Source organism: Gopherus flavomarginatus, chromosome 23 (assembly GCF_025201925.1).
Source record: "Gopherus flavomarginatus isolate rGopFla2 chromosome 23, rGopFla2.mat.asm, whole genome shotgun sequence".
NCBI lineage: Eukaryota > Metazoa > Chordata > Testudines > Testudinidae > Gopherus > Gopherus flavomarginatus.
The window spans coordinates 898,587-913,970 of record NC_066639.1 but is presented as its reverse complement, the minus strand read 5'-3'; the positions used below and the strand labels follow the sequence as shown (position 1 = coordinate 913,970).

Here is a 15,384-nt window from a genome sequence, read left to right as displayed (position 1 = left end):
GTATACCATTCACAAACAGACGGTCTTGCAGAAAGATTCAATAGGACCCTCAAGGCCATGATCAGGAAAGTGGTGAACTGCGATGGGAAAGACTGGGATACCCTATTGCCTTACCTCATTTTCACCATCCAGGAAGTTCCACAAGCCTCCACAGGTTTCTCTCCATTCGAACTACTATATAGGTGCCACCCCCGAGGCATATTGGATATAGCCAGAGAAGCCTGGGAAGAGGAGCCATATTCCGGAAGGAACATAGTCAAGCATGTACTACAGATGAGGGATCGGATAGCCCAAGTTACACCCATTGTATGGGAACACTTGGAGAAAGCAGAGGAGACCCAACGGACCCATTATAACCACCAAGCAAAGCTTTGACGGTTCCAACCAGGGGATCAAGTAATGATCCTGGTGCCCACAGCAGAAAGCAATCTGTTGGCCCAGTGGCAGGGTCCCTACGAAGTGATTGAAGCCATGGGAGAGGTAAACGATAAGGTGCGGCAGCCTGGCCACAGGGAACCGGAGCAAATTTACCACCTCAATCTTCTAAAACCTTGGCATGATCGAGATGCATGCTTAGTCACCCAGGAGACCCTTCCCCGGGAGGATAACTTACATGAGCAAGTGAAGATATCACCCGACTTGACGCCAATCCAAAAAATCGAGGCAGCCGATATGTTTAATCGCAACCAAAATGTGTTCTCTACAAAACCGGGGCAGACGACTGAGACCTATCACCATATCCGCATGATCCCCGGAGCCAAGGTAACACTGAGACCCTACCGAATCCCAGCAGCCAAAAGAGAAGAAATCAAGGCCAAAGTAAAGAAAATGTTAGAATTAGGCATTATTGAAGAATCCTCCAGTCAGTGGTGCAGTCCAATCGTTCTAGTGCCCAAACCTGATGGTACCACGAGATTCTGTAATGACTTTCGCTGTCTGAATGAAGTATCCCAATTTGATGCATACCCCATACCACGCATCGACGAACTGGTTGACCGACTGAGTAGTGCCCGATTCTTGACTACACTAGATCTGACAAAAGAGTATTAGTAGATTCCCCTGACTCAAAGAAGCTAAAGACAAGACAGCGTTCTCCACCCCAGACGGGCTATTCCAGTACACAGTCCTCCCTTTTGGGTTACATGGAGCCCCAGCCACATTCCAGTGTGTCATGGATAAGCTGCTGCACCCCCATACTAGTTATGCAGCCGCATACCTAGATGATGTCATCATCCATACGCCAGACTGGGGAACCCACTTGGAGAAAGTTGAGGCAGTACTACACATATTAAGGCGGGCTGCCTCACCGCTAATCCCGCTAAATGTGCCATAGGACTAGCAGAGGCTAGGTACCTGGGATATATTGTAGGAAGGGGTATAGTGAAGCCCCAAACTAATAAGCTAGAGGCGATTCAAAACTGGCCCAGGCCAACCCAAAAGAAACAGGTACATGTGTTCCTAGGCGTGGTAGGCTACTACCGACATTTTATTCCCCACTTCGCCAGTAGGGCAAGTCCTCTAACGGACCTGGTGAAGGCCCGAGGTCCAGACATGGTGAAGTGGACCGACGCAGCAGAAGGGGAATTTTTAGACCTTCGGACGGATCTCTGTAATGAACCCATACTCACAGCCCCGGACTTCACCAAGGAATTTATTTTACAGACAGATGCTTCTGAGGTGGGGTTGGGGGCGGTTCTGTCACAAATGATTGGAAAAGAACAACACTTGATCCTCTACCTAAGCAGAAAGCCGCTCCCAAGAGAACAGAAGTATGCAGTAGTCGAGAGAGAATGCCTTGCTTTCAAATGGGCTGTGGAGACACTGCATTATTACCCCTTAGGCCAGAGATTTACTCTTGTGATGGACCATGCACCCCTGCAGTGGATGCAGAGAAATAAGGAAAAGAATGCAAGGGTCACCAGGTGGTTCTTATCCCTCCAACCATTCCAGTTCCGCATACGGCACAGGGCTGGATGCCACCACGGCAACGCTGATGGTCTTTCACAAGCACAATGCCTGGCGTCCTACGTTGCCCAACCCTATGGTGTTGGGGGGGTGTATGTGATGGGGCAAGGCCAGATGGCTACAGTAAAGTACTGAGAAACAGGTATGTTAGCCCCAGGCTAAACAAATCCCTAGTACCGTGGTAACCATATGGCAGTTGCTCCAGGTTAATCAAGGCACCTGGGGCCAATTAAGATCTTTCTAGAAGGCAGTGGAGATAGGTACTTTGATTAGAACACCTGCAGCCAATCAGGACAGGCTAATCAGGGCACCTGGGTTTAAAAAGGAGCTCACTCCAGTCAGGCAGGGAGGAGCCAAAGGAGAGGAAGCACGTGTGAGGAGCTGGGAGCAAGAGGTGCAAGGAGCTGAGACTGGAGGATTGAGGAATTATCAGGCACCAGGAGGAAGATCCTGTGGTGAGGACAAAGAAGGTGTTAGGAGAAGGCCTTGGGGAAGTAACCCAGGGAGGTGTAGCTGTCACGCAGCTGTTACAGGAGGCACTATAGACAGCTGCAATCCACAGGGCTCTGGGCTGGAACCTGGAGTTCCCCCCAAACCCGGGTTCCCCCCAAACCTCGCAACTCCTGATCAGACACAGGAGGAATTGACCCAGACTGTGGGTTCCACCAGAGGGGAAGATCACTGAGGTAAGCAAATCCGCCAATAAGCGCAGGACCCACCAAGGTTGAGGAGGAACTTTGTCACAACACAGACTAACACGGCTACCCCCTGATACTTGACAATTCTAACATATTGTAACAATTCTCTAACCAATTATATCCCACTACGTAATTTACTCATACCTAGCGACATGAATTTTACAGCAGATAGAAACAATTAGAGAACCAGACTGATTAACAAGGTAAAAGTGGTTACCATAAAGATAAAACAATACAGAAAGGAGGGTTTCACAACCACAACCATTGATAAGGGATTTATTGCCAGAGAGGATGATTTATAATAATAATACTAACTCTTCTGCCACTTTGAGCCAAGGAAGACGGCCTTGGTATTTTACTGCTTAAAAATAAGCAGGGATTACAACCATGGAATATTCTTTGTGACAAGTATCCCGCAAATTCCACTGACCTCCCTTGTTTTCTTTGCCTGGAGTAGGGTTTCCAATTTCCAAAACTGATGTGATCTCGCAGCTGGAACGAGGGGAAGAGCCGTGGGTCCCAGAGCTCCAGGGCTCTGAGAAAGAAGTGCTCCTGAGAGCTGCCTGCACAGGTGAGGAATTGGTTAAACCAACTCAACAACTGTTTAGGAATGCTGGAAACATTTGGGATGCCCTACAAAAGACCCTGTGAGCTCTCCGAGTTCAGGATTGTTCCCTGAAGATGTGGAATCATTATGGCAGCTGTCATTCATGGCTTCTCTCCTACCCTGACTGACAACTGGCAGCAGGTCCCTCCCCTGTCTCACTTTCCACTGAGTGTGGTGCTGAGATGCAGACCAAAACTGATCCCTTCCTCTCTCCTCTGAGGAAGGGTTTGGGGAGAATCAGCACCTGATAGATTTGATCTCTCCCGCGCGTATTTGCTTTGTTCATCCCCTTTTCCATTCCTCTCTCCGAGAGTTCCTTTATCTCTGGCACTGGGAGTGACCTCTGTCTGGGTTCTCTCTGTCTCCGATCAGGTGACGGGATGGTGAGTGAGAATGAGGAGAAACCGCAGCAGGAAGACGATGAGCAAGTGGAACCACATGGAACGTTATCAGGAAGATCCAAAGGGAATGTTTCCGGGAGTTCTGCACTCCCAGAAAAAGCAAAAGCCTGTGAGACTCAGCAGAGGCCAGAGGAAAACTTCACTAGCCACTCAGCCCTTATAACCCATGATAGAATCCACTTGGAAGGGAGACGCTACACGTGCCATGAGTGCCGGAAAAGCTTCGATCGGCCCTCACACCTTATCAGACATCAGCGAATCCACACGGGAGAGACGCCCTACACGTGTTCTGAGTGCGGGAAAAGCTTTAGTCAGAGCTCACAGCTTATCAGACATCAGCGAATCCACACAGGAGAGACGCCCTACACGTGCTTCGAGTGTGGGAAAAGCTTTAGTCAGAGCTCTCCCTTGAGCGCACACAGGAGAATCCACACGGGTGAGAAACCTTATGGATGCTCTGAGTGTGGGAAAAGCTTCAGTTGGCGTTCACACCTTATCTCACATCAGAGACTCCACACAGGGGAGACGCCCTACATGTGCTCCGAGTGTGGGAAAAGCTTTAATCAGAGCTCTGCCCTGAGCGCACACAGGAGAATCCACACGGGTGAGAAACCTTATGGATGCGCTGAGTGTGGGAAAAGCTTTAATCGCAGCTCTTCCCTGAGCGCACATAGAAGAATCCACACAGGTGAGAAACCTTATGGATGCTCTGAGTGCGGGAAAAGCTTTAGTCAGCGTTCACACCTTATCTCACATCAGAAACTCCACACAGGAGAGAAGCCCTACATGTGCTCTGAGTGCAGGAAAAGCTTTAGTCACAGCTCTGCCCTTAGGAAACATAGTAGAATCCACACGGGTGAGAAACCTTATGAATGCGCTGAGTGTGGGAAAAGCTTTAATCGCAGCTCTTCCCTGAGCGCACATAGAAGAATCCACACGGGTGAGACACCTTATGGATGCTCTGAGTGCGGGAAAAGCTTTAGTCAGCGTTCATACCTTATCTCACATCAGAGACTCCACACAGGAGAGAAGCCCTACACATGCTCTGAGTGCGGGAAAAGCTTTAGTCACAGCTATACCCTGAGCAGACATAGGAGAATCCATACGGGTGAGACACCTTATGGATGCTCTGAGTGCGGGAAAAGCTTTAGTCAGCGTTCATACCTTATCTCACATCAGAGACTCCACACAGGAGAGACGCCCTACACATGCTCTGAGTGCGGGAAAAGCTTTAATCGCAGCTCTATCCTGAGCAGACATAGGAGAATCCACACGGGTGAGACACCTTACGGATGCTCTGAGTGCGGGAAAAGCTTTAGTCAGAGTTCACACCTTATCTCACATCAGAGACTCCACACAGGAGAGACGCCCTACACATGCTCTGAGTGCGGGAAAAGCTTCAAGCACAGATCAAACCTTATCACTCATAGGAAAATCCACATGGGTGAGAAAACTTATTGATGTTCTGAGTGCGGGAAAAGATTTAAAAAGAGCTCACACCTTATTAGACATCGCAAAATCCACATTGTAGAACTGTTACAAATGCCTTGATTAGGGCTGGGAAAAGATTTTTTTTTTCTTAAATCACATTTGCTAATTCTCACATAGTGATCTGTGTACCATCTTCACTGTGGTCTCTCAGCTCCACCAGATAAATTGCCTGCTTCTGCTTTTGCATCTCACCTTCTTTGGGGTCAGTCCTGTGATCTTTTCTATCAGCTGCGTTCCTTTTGAGTCGTAGGAGCGTGTGTCCCTCCAGCCAGGAATGTTCATCAGCTCCAGGTGGGGGAGAGAGGTTTGATCCCAAAAAGGTACACTGAGGCAAAATCTCCCTGTGCCTGACGTCCACTAGGGCTGCACATGGCGTTGACTGCTCAAGTTAGTGATCTTGGTGTAAAAAGAGAATTATAGTTGTAGAGCAGATGCCTCCCAGGTGCAGTGGTTGGCATTACCTTCCCCCTTGACCTGACCTAAACAAACCCTGAACTTCACGGTTATACTGTTTGCCCCATTTCAAAGCAATTGTTAGTCATCAAGTTCCCTCTTTGGAAACCAATTGTTTCATTCCCAGTTGCTCTGTTGTTGCTTCAGGTTGTGCTGGAGAGCAGATATTTTTGCTACCATTTTCCTCACTTAAAATATATTGAACTATAACAAAGAGCAGGAACAGGGCAGGAATAGGGAAAGATGTCATGTCACCCTCTGTAACAACAGAGGAAGATAGGGTAAGTCAGAGGGATTCCCTTATTCCCCATCACCGTCCCAATCCCCATTGTTCAATTGGTTAGGTCAGTATTTTTTCTAAAGGGCTGGGAAGAGGATTCTCTAGTAAATGACTTGGAACTAAGCAAAATACCCATGCATTGGGCTCCCAAAGCAGTTGTGGCCCAGACCCTGCAGGAGGTCGCTCCTGAAGATATCTCCTTCCTAATCAGGTGCATGTAGCCTATTTCAGAAATGCAATCCCTATCTAGGTAGGGAAGAGAAAAATGGAAGTGACATTTCTCTTCAGCAGCCCCCTGGGAGATGCTGCAAATGTGTCGGAAATGAAATCCCCGTTGAATGTGATATAGCTGCAGAAAGATACCTATTTTTAATAGAGACCTGACATTTGGTGTTTTACAGAGATTCTAAGCAGCACCTGAATTTAGTCCCTAATTTAAATCTGTGCCACCAGATTAAAGACATAAAAGGGCATATTTGGGGGAGTTGTACCTCACTATCATTACTGATCTGTTGTGCGGTTGGTGAAGAATTCTACACCAGAGAAGTGTCAGATTACTCCAAGGAAGGTCAAAGATTTGACAAGAACTAGTGTAGAAATTGCAGATACTAGTGGTTGATTTTCACCCCAGAGATTGAAGCTATTGTGACCTGTGGCCCAGGTCAACTATTTTTAGAACCCTGCTCCCTAATTAAGTGGCATTGGTCACACTCCTAAAGGCGCCATAACTAAATTGGGCACAATTGTTTTTTACCTTTAAATCCAAAGTTCCATGAAGCACAGAGAGAATCATAGAAGATTAGGGTTGGAAGAAACCTTAGGAGGTCATCTAGTCCACCCCCCTCCTCACAGCAGGACCAACCCCAACTAAATCATTCCAGCCATGGCTTTGTCAGGCCAGGCCAAATAGAGGGGAATAATCACTTCCCTCGATCTGCTGGCAATTATCCTACTAATGCAGCCCAAAATGCCGTTAGTCTTCTTGGCAACAAGGGCACACTGCTGACTCATATCCAGCTTCTCCTCCACTGTAATCCCCAGGTCCTTTTCTGAAGAACTGCTGCCTAGCCAGTCGGTCCCCAGCCTGTAGCAGTGCATGGGATTCTTCTGTCCTAAGTACAGGACTCTGCACTTGTTCTTGTTGAACCTCATCAAGTTTCTTTTGGCCCAATCCTCCAATTTGTTTAGGTCACTCTGGACCCTATCCCTACCCTCCAGCATATCTACCTCTCCTCCTACCTTAGTGTCATCCACGAACTTGCTGAGGATGCAGTCCACTCCATCATCCAGATCATTAATAAATATGTTGAACAAAAAAAGCTGCCCCAGGACCGACCCCTTGGGCACTCCACTTGATACTGGCTGCTAACTAGACATTGAGCCTTTAATCACTACCTGTTGAGCCTGACAATCTCTCCAGCTTTCTATCCACCTTATAGTCCATTCATCCAGCCCATACTTCTTTATCTTCCTGGCAAGAAAACTGTTGGAGACAAAAGCTTTGTTAAAGTCAAGGTATATCACATCCATTGCTTTCCCCATATCCACAGAGCCAGTTATCTCATCATAGAAGGCAGTCGAGTTGGTCAGGTATGACTTGTCCTTGGTGAATTCATTTTTACTGTTCCTGATCACCTTCCTCTTTCTGAGTGCTTCAAAATGATTTCCTTGAGGACCTGCTCCATGATTTTTCCAGGGACAGAGGTCTGACTGATCAGTCTGTAGTTTCCTGGGTTCTCCTCCTTCCGTTTTGTTAAAGATGGGCACAATATTTGCCTTTTTCCAGTCATCCAGGACCTCCCCTGTTTGACACAAGTTTTCAAAGATAATGGCAATCATATCAGCCATTCCTTCAGCATCCTCAGATGCATTAGATCTGGACCCATGCACTTGTGCATGTCCAGCTTTTCTAAATAGTCCTTGTGACGTTATTGTATGAAGGTGGTTGTGTAAGGGGTCTATGGAGAGGTTATGGTTTGCTGGTTATGATTATGCTGTGTATATGTCTGTATCATTTTTGTAGTTGAAGTTATGAATATTGCCTTTATGCTGTCTGTATTTCAAACTTGTGCTGTGCTTCTGGGTAACACTCCAGACAAGTTGGTGTCAGCTCTGCCTCGCCTGCTTGATGGCCCATTAAGGACCATCAACTGTGCAATTGACCCATTGAGAGAAGGCAGATATGCCTTGTGACTCAGCAAAGTATGCAGGGACTTGCCCATGTGACTCCAGTCTCCATTTTTCTGTAATTTTCCACAGTAAGGACAGAGAAGTGTCCTTATACCTGGAAGAAAGACTATAAAATGCTGCTGCCTCATCTCCATCTTGTCTTCAGTCCTGCTTCGTACCTCTGGAGGGACTTTGCTACAAATGGAAGCTCTGAACAAAGGACTGAATGGCCCATCCCAGCTGGGGATGTTCCAGAGACTTGATTTGAACCTACAGTTTATTCTGGCACTGCTACAAGCCTGAACCAAGAACTTTGCCATCACTGGATGTAATTGATTCCATGTAACCAATTCTAGCTCTCATCTGTATCTTTTTCCTTTTATAAATAAACTTTTAGATTTTAGATTCTAAAGAATTGGCAACAGTGTGATTTGTGGCTAAAATCTGATTTGTATATTGACCTGGGTCTGGGGCTTGGTCCTTTGGGATCGAGAGAACCTCTTTTCTTTTATTGGGGTGTTGGTTCTCATAACAATTCGTCCCTATAATGAGTGGCACTGGTGGTGATACCAGGAAAGTGGAGTGTCTAAGGGAGTTGTTTGTGTGACTTGTGGTTACCAGTGAGATGAAACCAAAGTCCTCTTGGTCTGGCTGGTTTGGTTTGCCTTGGTGTGCAAAGAAACCCCAGCCTTAGGCTGTAACTGCCCTGCCTTAAGCAATTTGTTCTGAATTGATACTCTCAGTTGGGTCCCGCCAGAACCAGCATTGTTACAGTCCTTAACCTGTTCTTTCACCACCGAGGGCTGCTCACCTCCTCCCCAAACTGTGCTGCCCAGTGCAGCAGTCTGGGAGCTGACTTTGTCTGTGAAGACAGAGGCAAAGAAAGCATTGAGTACTTCAGCTTTTTCCACATTATCTGTCATTAGGTTGCCCCCCCCATTCATTAAAGGTCCCACACTTTCCCTCACCTTTTTCTTGTTGCTAACGTACCTGTAGAAACTGTTCTTGTTACCCTTCACATCCATTGCTAGCTGCAACTCCAGCTGTGTTTTGGCCTTCCTCGTTACACCCCTGCATGCTGGAGCAATATTTTTATACTCCTCCCTAGTCATCTGGCCAAGTTTCCACTTCTTGTAAGTTTCCTTTTTGTGTTTAAGCTCACGGAAGATTTCGCTGTTAAGCCAAGCTGGTCACCTGCCATATTTGCTATTCTTTCTGCACGTCGGGATGGTTTGTTCCTGTTCCCTTAATAAGGTGGCTTTAAAATACAGCTAGCTCTCCTGGACTCCTTTCTCCCTCATCTTAGCCTCACAGGGGATCCTGCCCATCAGTTGCCACCTACTTCTACTTCCCCTACCAATTCTTCCCTGTTTGTAAGCAGCAGATCAAGAGGAGAAAGGTTCCTGCTTGGTTCCTGCAGTAGTTGCATCAGGAAATCATCCCCAACACTCTCCAAAAACTGCCTAGATTGTCTGTGCATTGCTGTATGGCTCTCCCAGCAGATGTCAGGGTGATTGAAGTGGCCCATGAGAACGCGGGCCTGTAATCTGGAAACTTCTGTTTAGTTGTCTGAAGAAAGCCTCGTCCACTTCATGCTCCTGGTCTGGTGGTCTGTAGCATACATACACCACGACATCACCCTTGTTGCTCTCACTTCTAAACTTAACCTAAAGACTCTCAGCAGGCTTTTCTCCAGGTTCATACTGGAGCTCTGAGCAGCCATACCGCTCTGTTACATAATAGTGCAATTCCTCCACCTTTCCTCCCCGTCTGTCCTTCCTGAACAGTTTATACCCATCCGTGACAAAGCTCCAGTCATGTGTACTGCCCCACCAAGTCTCTGTTGTTCCAATCACATCATAGTTCTTAGACTGTGCGAGGACTTCCACTTCTTCCTGCTTATTTCCCAGGTTTCTTGCATTGGTTTACATGCATCTAAGATAACTAGCCAATTGAATCAGCCAGTGTGAATCAGGAGGCCCCCCCATTGCATCCTCCTCCTTGTTTTTCCTCCCGGTATCCCATTTCCCCACTTACCTCAGGGCTTAGGTCACCATCCCTGGTGAACCTCACTAGGCTAACAACCCTGTCTGCGAAGATACTCTTCCCTCTCCATTAGGTGGATCCCATCTCTTCCTAGCAATCCTTCCCAGAACAACATCCCATGGTTGAGGAATCCAAAACCCTCTCTCCGACGCCACCTGCGTAACCATGCATTTACCTCCACAATTAGATAGTTCCTATCTGGGACTTTTTCTTGAAAAGGGAGGATGGACGAGAACATGACTTGTGCTCAAACTCCTTTATGCTTCTTCTCAGAGCCACATAGTCTGCAGTGACCCACTTAAGGTCATTCTTGGCAGTATCATTGGTGCCCACATGGAGAAGTAGGAAGGGCTAGCGGTCCGAGGGCTCGGTCAGTCTTGGCAGACACTCCGTCACATCCTGAATTCTAGCTCCAGGCAAGCAGCACACTGCTCGAGTCTCTCGGTCTGGTCAGCAGATGGATAACTCTGTCCCCCTTAGGGAAGAGTCCCCGACCACCACCACCCGTCTCCTCCTCTTGGGAGTGGTGGTCATGGAACCCCCATCCCTAGGACAATGCATCTCACGTCTTCTGGTCAATGCGGTCTCCTTCTGATCGCTGGATTGCTCTTCCAAATCATTCTCCACAGTAGAACCTGTGCAGAGAGCCTAAGAATGGTTTCTTATCTCTATCTGCATCGGGGGTACATGGGTTCTCCTCATTCTTCTTCTGGAGGTAACATGGTGCCAGTTTCTTCCCCGTTCTGTGCTGCCCTCCCTGATTCTTTGGCATGTTTTGCCTCTAGAACCAAATGCTGATTTATGTGAAGAAAGTCTTCATTTTCTCTGATGCAAAGCAAGGTTGATACTTGCGTCTCTAATCCTTTAACCTAATATGGAGACCAGTTTGCACTTTTTACAGACAAAGTTCCTTCTGTACTCTGGGAGAAAGACAAACATGGGCATATCCTGTGCAGGTCACAACAGCTGATCGCTCAGTATCCATGTCTTCCTTCTAAAAGTGTCCTCAGATGTTGTATTTACTTCTCACAGAAACCTGAAAGGCAAAAACACTCTGTGGGAACTCCCTCATGCAAACTGCCAGGGAACAGCTGATTCCTTCAGAGCCATTCCATGCCTATGGGTCCCAATCTGGCTGCTGTGTTGGACAAGAAGCACTTCCATGCTGGGCAAATGATGGTAGCCAATGAGGGAATGTATCAGATTCCAAGTTCAGACTGCAGGATACATGAATGCTGAGGCCAGAGTCTGTGGTTTGGTGTCTTAGTTTGCTATTAAGTCTAATGCATTTGTATCACTTCTCTACCTCCTGCTACTTTGAAACATTAGAAAGTGTGAAAATAGAGGACAGGTGGTTTTTCTCAGGATGCAGCCTTCCCATGTCGTGTGAGACCCCTTCCACCTACACTTCTGGGAGAAGCCCCAGGGAGAAATGAACTCACAGAAATGGAAGGCTCCTAGGTTATTGTAGAATGTGTCTTCACACAAAGCTGACTGGGTGGAAATGGGAATCAAGAGAAAACTGCCCTATGGGTTTATATGTTGTAATTGTTGAATAAGTTGTTACCAGCAACAGTGAAATTAAACATGAAGTTAATTAGTGTCACAGAAGAGGCTGATGATGTGCTAACTTTCAGTGTTACAATATAATTCAGGTTTTCTTCTAGTTCTCCCCCTGTCCCCTCCTACTACATAGGAAATGGCGGCTAATCCTGAAATTAAACCCTCATGCCAAAGGAATTATAGAGTGGGGGAATATGTGACAGAAATAGCATGTGTGAGAATAGCGACCCAGTGTACACTGTAATTGTTTCTATTTCAAGTGGAATTTATTTTGATAAATTTTAAATCTTCTGTTAAGAGGAAAATTACTTGAGACAAGATTTGGAACCTTTTACCCAGTTAGAGGGTAACACCCACAGGTTTCTCCAGGTCTCTTGTTTGCAAAGCAAAGATGTCAAAATCTACAATGGTGATGGATGTGTGATGGGAGCTTTTCTGGGTTGGTTCTTTTTTGGGGTTGGTTTTTTAATGTCATTTTTGGTTTTTGTTTTTGCAACTAGTTATTTTTATAGGTGCTGAGGCCCCTTATCCTTTGAACACAGCTGTTTAACCCTCAGGCCTGGCTCTGGAAACCTCCTCAAAACTGGCCTTGTGTTTCTTTCATGTTTGATATCTTTGGGGTTCACACATCCCCACTACATGCTGTTCACAACAACAGATGCTTTGAGAAACCTGCTGGGTTAAGCGGGCCTTTTCCAAACTGACATTGGCCCAAAGTCTGCCTCAATTCAGCTGGATTGGGACACGTCTGTATCAAAGGAGCGGTTCACACCTGATTTGCCCAGAAGCCTCGGGGGAGGTGTGGTAAGATAGGATAAGTAGGAATCAACAACAATAAAGTTAAAGGTAAGGGTAAAAGATCTTCATGTGGCAGGTCATCAAGTCTGTTCTGTTCATTCCCTCTGGCACTGGTCACTCTCAGGCAACAGACTGAGCTAGATGGATGATTGTGGGTTTCCTCATCCGAAAGCTCTGCAGGCACTGTTCGTCATCCCAGATGTGCGTGACCATGTGATCCCACCACACAGTGCTGCTCTCCTGAGCCCAAAAGCGGCGTTCCGCTGTGGGCAGCACCTCCGTGAATGCCACAAGCAATCTTCTCTCGTAACTTCTACGTGTGGCGAGATCAGTGTCGAACTCCTCTGCCTTTGTAGTTTAAGGAATAAGTCCACTGCCACTCGTGACTTGTAGCATATTGGTCAACAGTGCGGGATCCATTCCTGCAGCGCGAAGAGGCAGAATGCGCAGTGCACCAACCACTGAAAGATGATGCCAAATGTGGACAGAAGCACAGGGATTGCTGGGATGCAAAGCAATCCATCACAGGCATGGGGAAAGGACCCACAACTCCCTCTGCTTTCCCACAACTCTTAGTGTCAGAAGAGGCAGCGATGCTCAGTGGGATAGCTGTCCAAAGTGCACCGCTCCCAACATCGCTGCAGGTGCCGCAAGTGTGAACACGCTATTGGGCAGTCAGCTGACAGCGTGAACACACAGTAGCGGTTTCCTGCAGCACTCGCTGAGCGGCACTGAACTCCCAGTGCTGTAACTCTGCCAGTGTAGACGTAGCCTCAGAGAGACTAAGTGCCAGGATCCCAGGACTGATCCCCTCTGGGGAATGAAGCACAACAGTGACAGGCTATGCAGCCTTCACTAGTCTTCCTGTACCTGGAAACCCTGCTAGCCCATCTATGCCATTACCTGGTTCCTAAACTGCAGCTACAGTTCCCGCTCCAGGTGAATCCAAAGACCGAGAGGTGCAGAGATCCAACTCCTTATAATCTCAGAAACGTTTTGTTCCTTTTTATATTCGATGTCTGTTTCTTTTTATGAACTTGGAGACCTGCCAGCCTTTCTATTAGATTGGGGTGTAACAGTGCAGGTGTGTTTGTGTATGAACACCTCTGAAATCTGCACAGGGAAGATGCTAGGAAGACTAGTTTCCCAAATCTTAATACTCTTAAAACTCTGCCCTATGAAATGATTGAACACATGCTCCTCACCTACGGAAGCATTCCAAGGAACTGAGCTGTCAGGTATGTATTGTTCAGCGAGAGCTGTTTGAACTTTTACTAATGTCTCTCTAAGGTCTGTATGTGTTTTGGGGCGAGAGGGCGAGGAGAAGTATTAGTTACTCAATAGTGAAATCCAAGGAGAAAACTGTAATTGGTTTTGAGGTTGTAGGCTAAATGTAAACAATTTGGTTTTGGTGATGAGATATTCAGCTGGCCAAATCTGGGTTGCACAGCCTGGGTAAAAATCTCTGATTGGGGTTTCGGCATCACTAACTATGTACCTGCCTTCATGGGTTGCTCTTTTAGAGTTTATAACGGTTGGCTTTCTGCTGTATTAATCTGATGGTTTGACTAAATTGACAACTTGATTCCAATGCAATACCCTTGTTAACTCATTGATTTCCTGATTCGACCTGAACTTTATCACTGTATTGTTTAACCCTTAGCTGAGTGGTGTCTATAGTCATTTAGCCTTAGTGATGTGCGCGCTTGGATTTATTTGTTCATGTTAATAAAACACGTTTCAGAGTGGCAGCCGTGGCAGTCCGTATCCGCAAAAAGAACAGGAGTACTTGTGGCACCTTAGAGACTAACACATTTATTTGAGGATAAGCTTTCGTGGACTACAGCTCACTTCATCGGACGCATAGAATGGAACACACAGACAGGAGATATTTATACATACAGAGAACATGAAAAGGTGGGGGTTGTCCTACCCACTCTAAGAGGCTAATTAATTAAGATGAACTGTTTGTGAGCAGGAGAAAAAAAACTTTTGTATTGATAATCAGGATAGCCCATTTCAGACAGTTTGACAAGAATCTGTGAGGATACTTAACATGGAGAAATAGATTCAATGTGTGTATTGGCTCAGCTATTCCCAGTCTCTATTTAAGCCTAAATTGATTGTATCTAGTTTGCATATTAATTCAAGTTCAGCAGTTTCTAGTTGGAGTCTGTTTTTGAAGCTTTTCTGTTGCAAAAGCCACCCTTAAATCTGTTACTGAATGGCCAGGGAGGTTGAAGTGTTCTCCTACTAGTTTTTGAATGTTATGATTCCTGATGTCAGATTTGTGTCCATTTATTCTTTTGCGCAGAAACTGTCCAGTTTGGCCAATGTACATGGCAGAGGGGCATTGCTGGCATGACAGAGGAGCATTGCTGGCACATGATGGCATATACCACACTGGTAGATGTGCAGGTGAACGAGCCCCTGATGGTGTGGCTGACGTGATTGGGTCTGTCATGGTATAATTCCCCACTCTGAACCTTAGCGTCCAAAAGATGGGGTACCAGCATGAATTCCTCTAAGCTCAATTACCAGCTTAGTACTTGTAGCGCTGCCACCAACCAGGAATTCCAGTGCCTGGTACACTCTGGTCCCCCCAAAACCTTGCCCGGGGACCCCCAAGACCCAGACCCTCTGGATCTTAACACAAGGGAAGTAAACCCTTTCCCTCACCGTTGCCTCTCCCAGGCTTCCCCTCCCTGGGTTACCCTGGAAGATCACTGTGATTCAAACTCCTTGAATCTTAAACAGAGAGGAAAATTCATCTTCCCCCCTCCTCCTCTCTCCCCCTTCCAGACTCTCCCTGAGAGAGACAGTAATCCTAACACAGAGAGAAAATTAACCTCTCTCTCCCCCTTCCCTCCTTTCTCCCCACCAATTCCCTGGTGGATCCAGACCCAGTCCCTT

The 15,384-nt window shown here is 46.8% G+C and overlaps 1 protein-coding gene and 1 pseudogene across 9 annotated transcripts in view; both read left to right on the top strand.

Annotated features, from left to right (window-relative positions):
- LOC127039369 (zinc finger protein 883-like) overlaps positions 1-5,345 on the top strand; it is a 68,912-nt pseudogene extending 63,567 nt beyond the window's left edge.
- LOC127039340 (zinc finger protein 135-like) overlaps positions 1-15,384 on the top strand; it is a 154,088-nt gene that overhangs the window by 73,052 nt on the left and 65,652 nt on the right. The gene's annotated exons all lie outside the window — the stretch shown is intronic.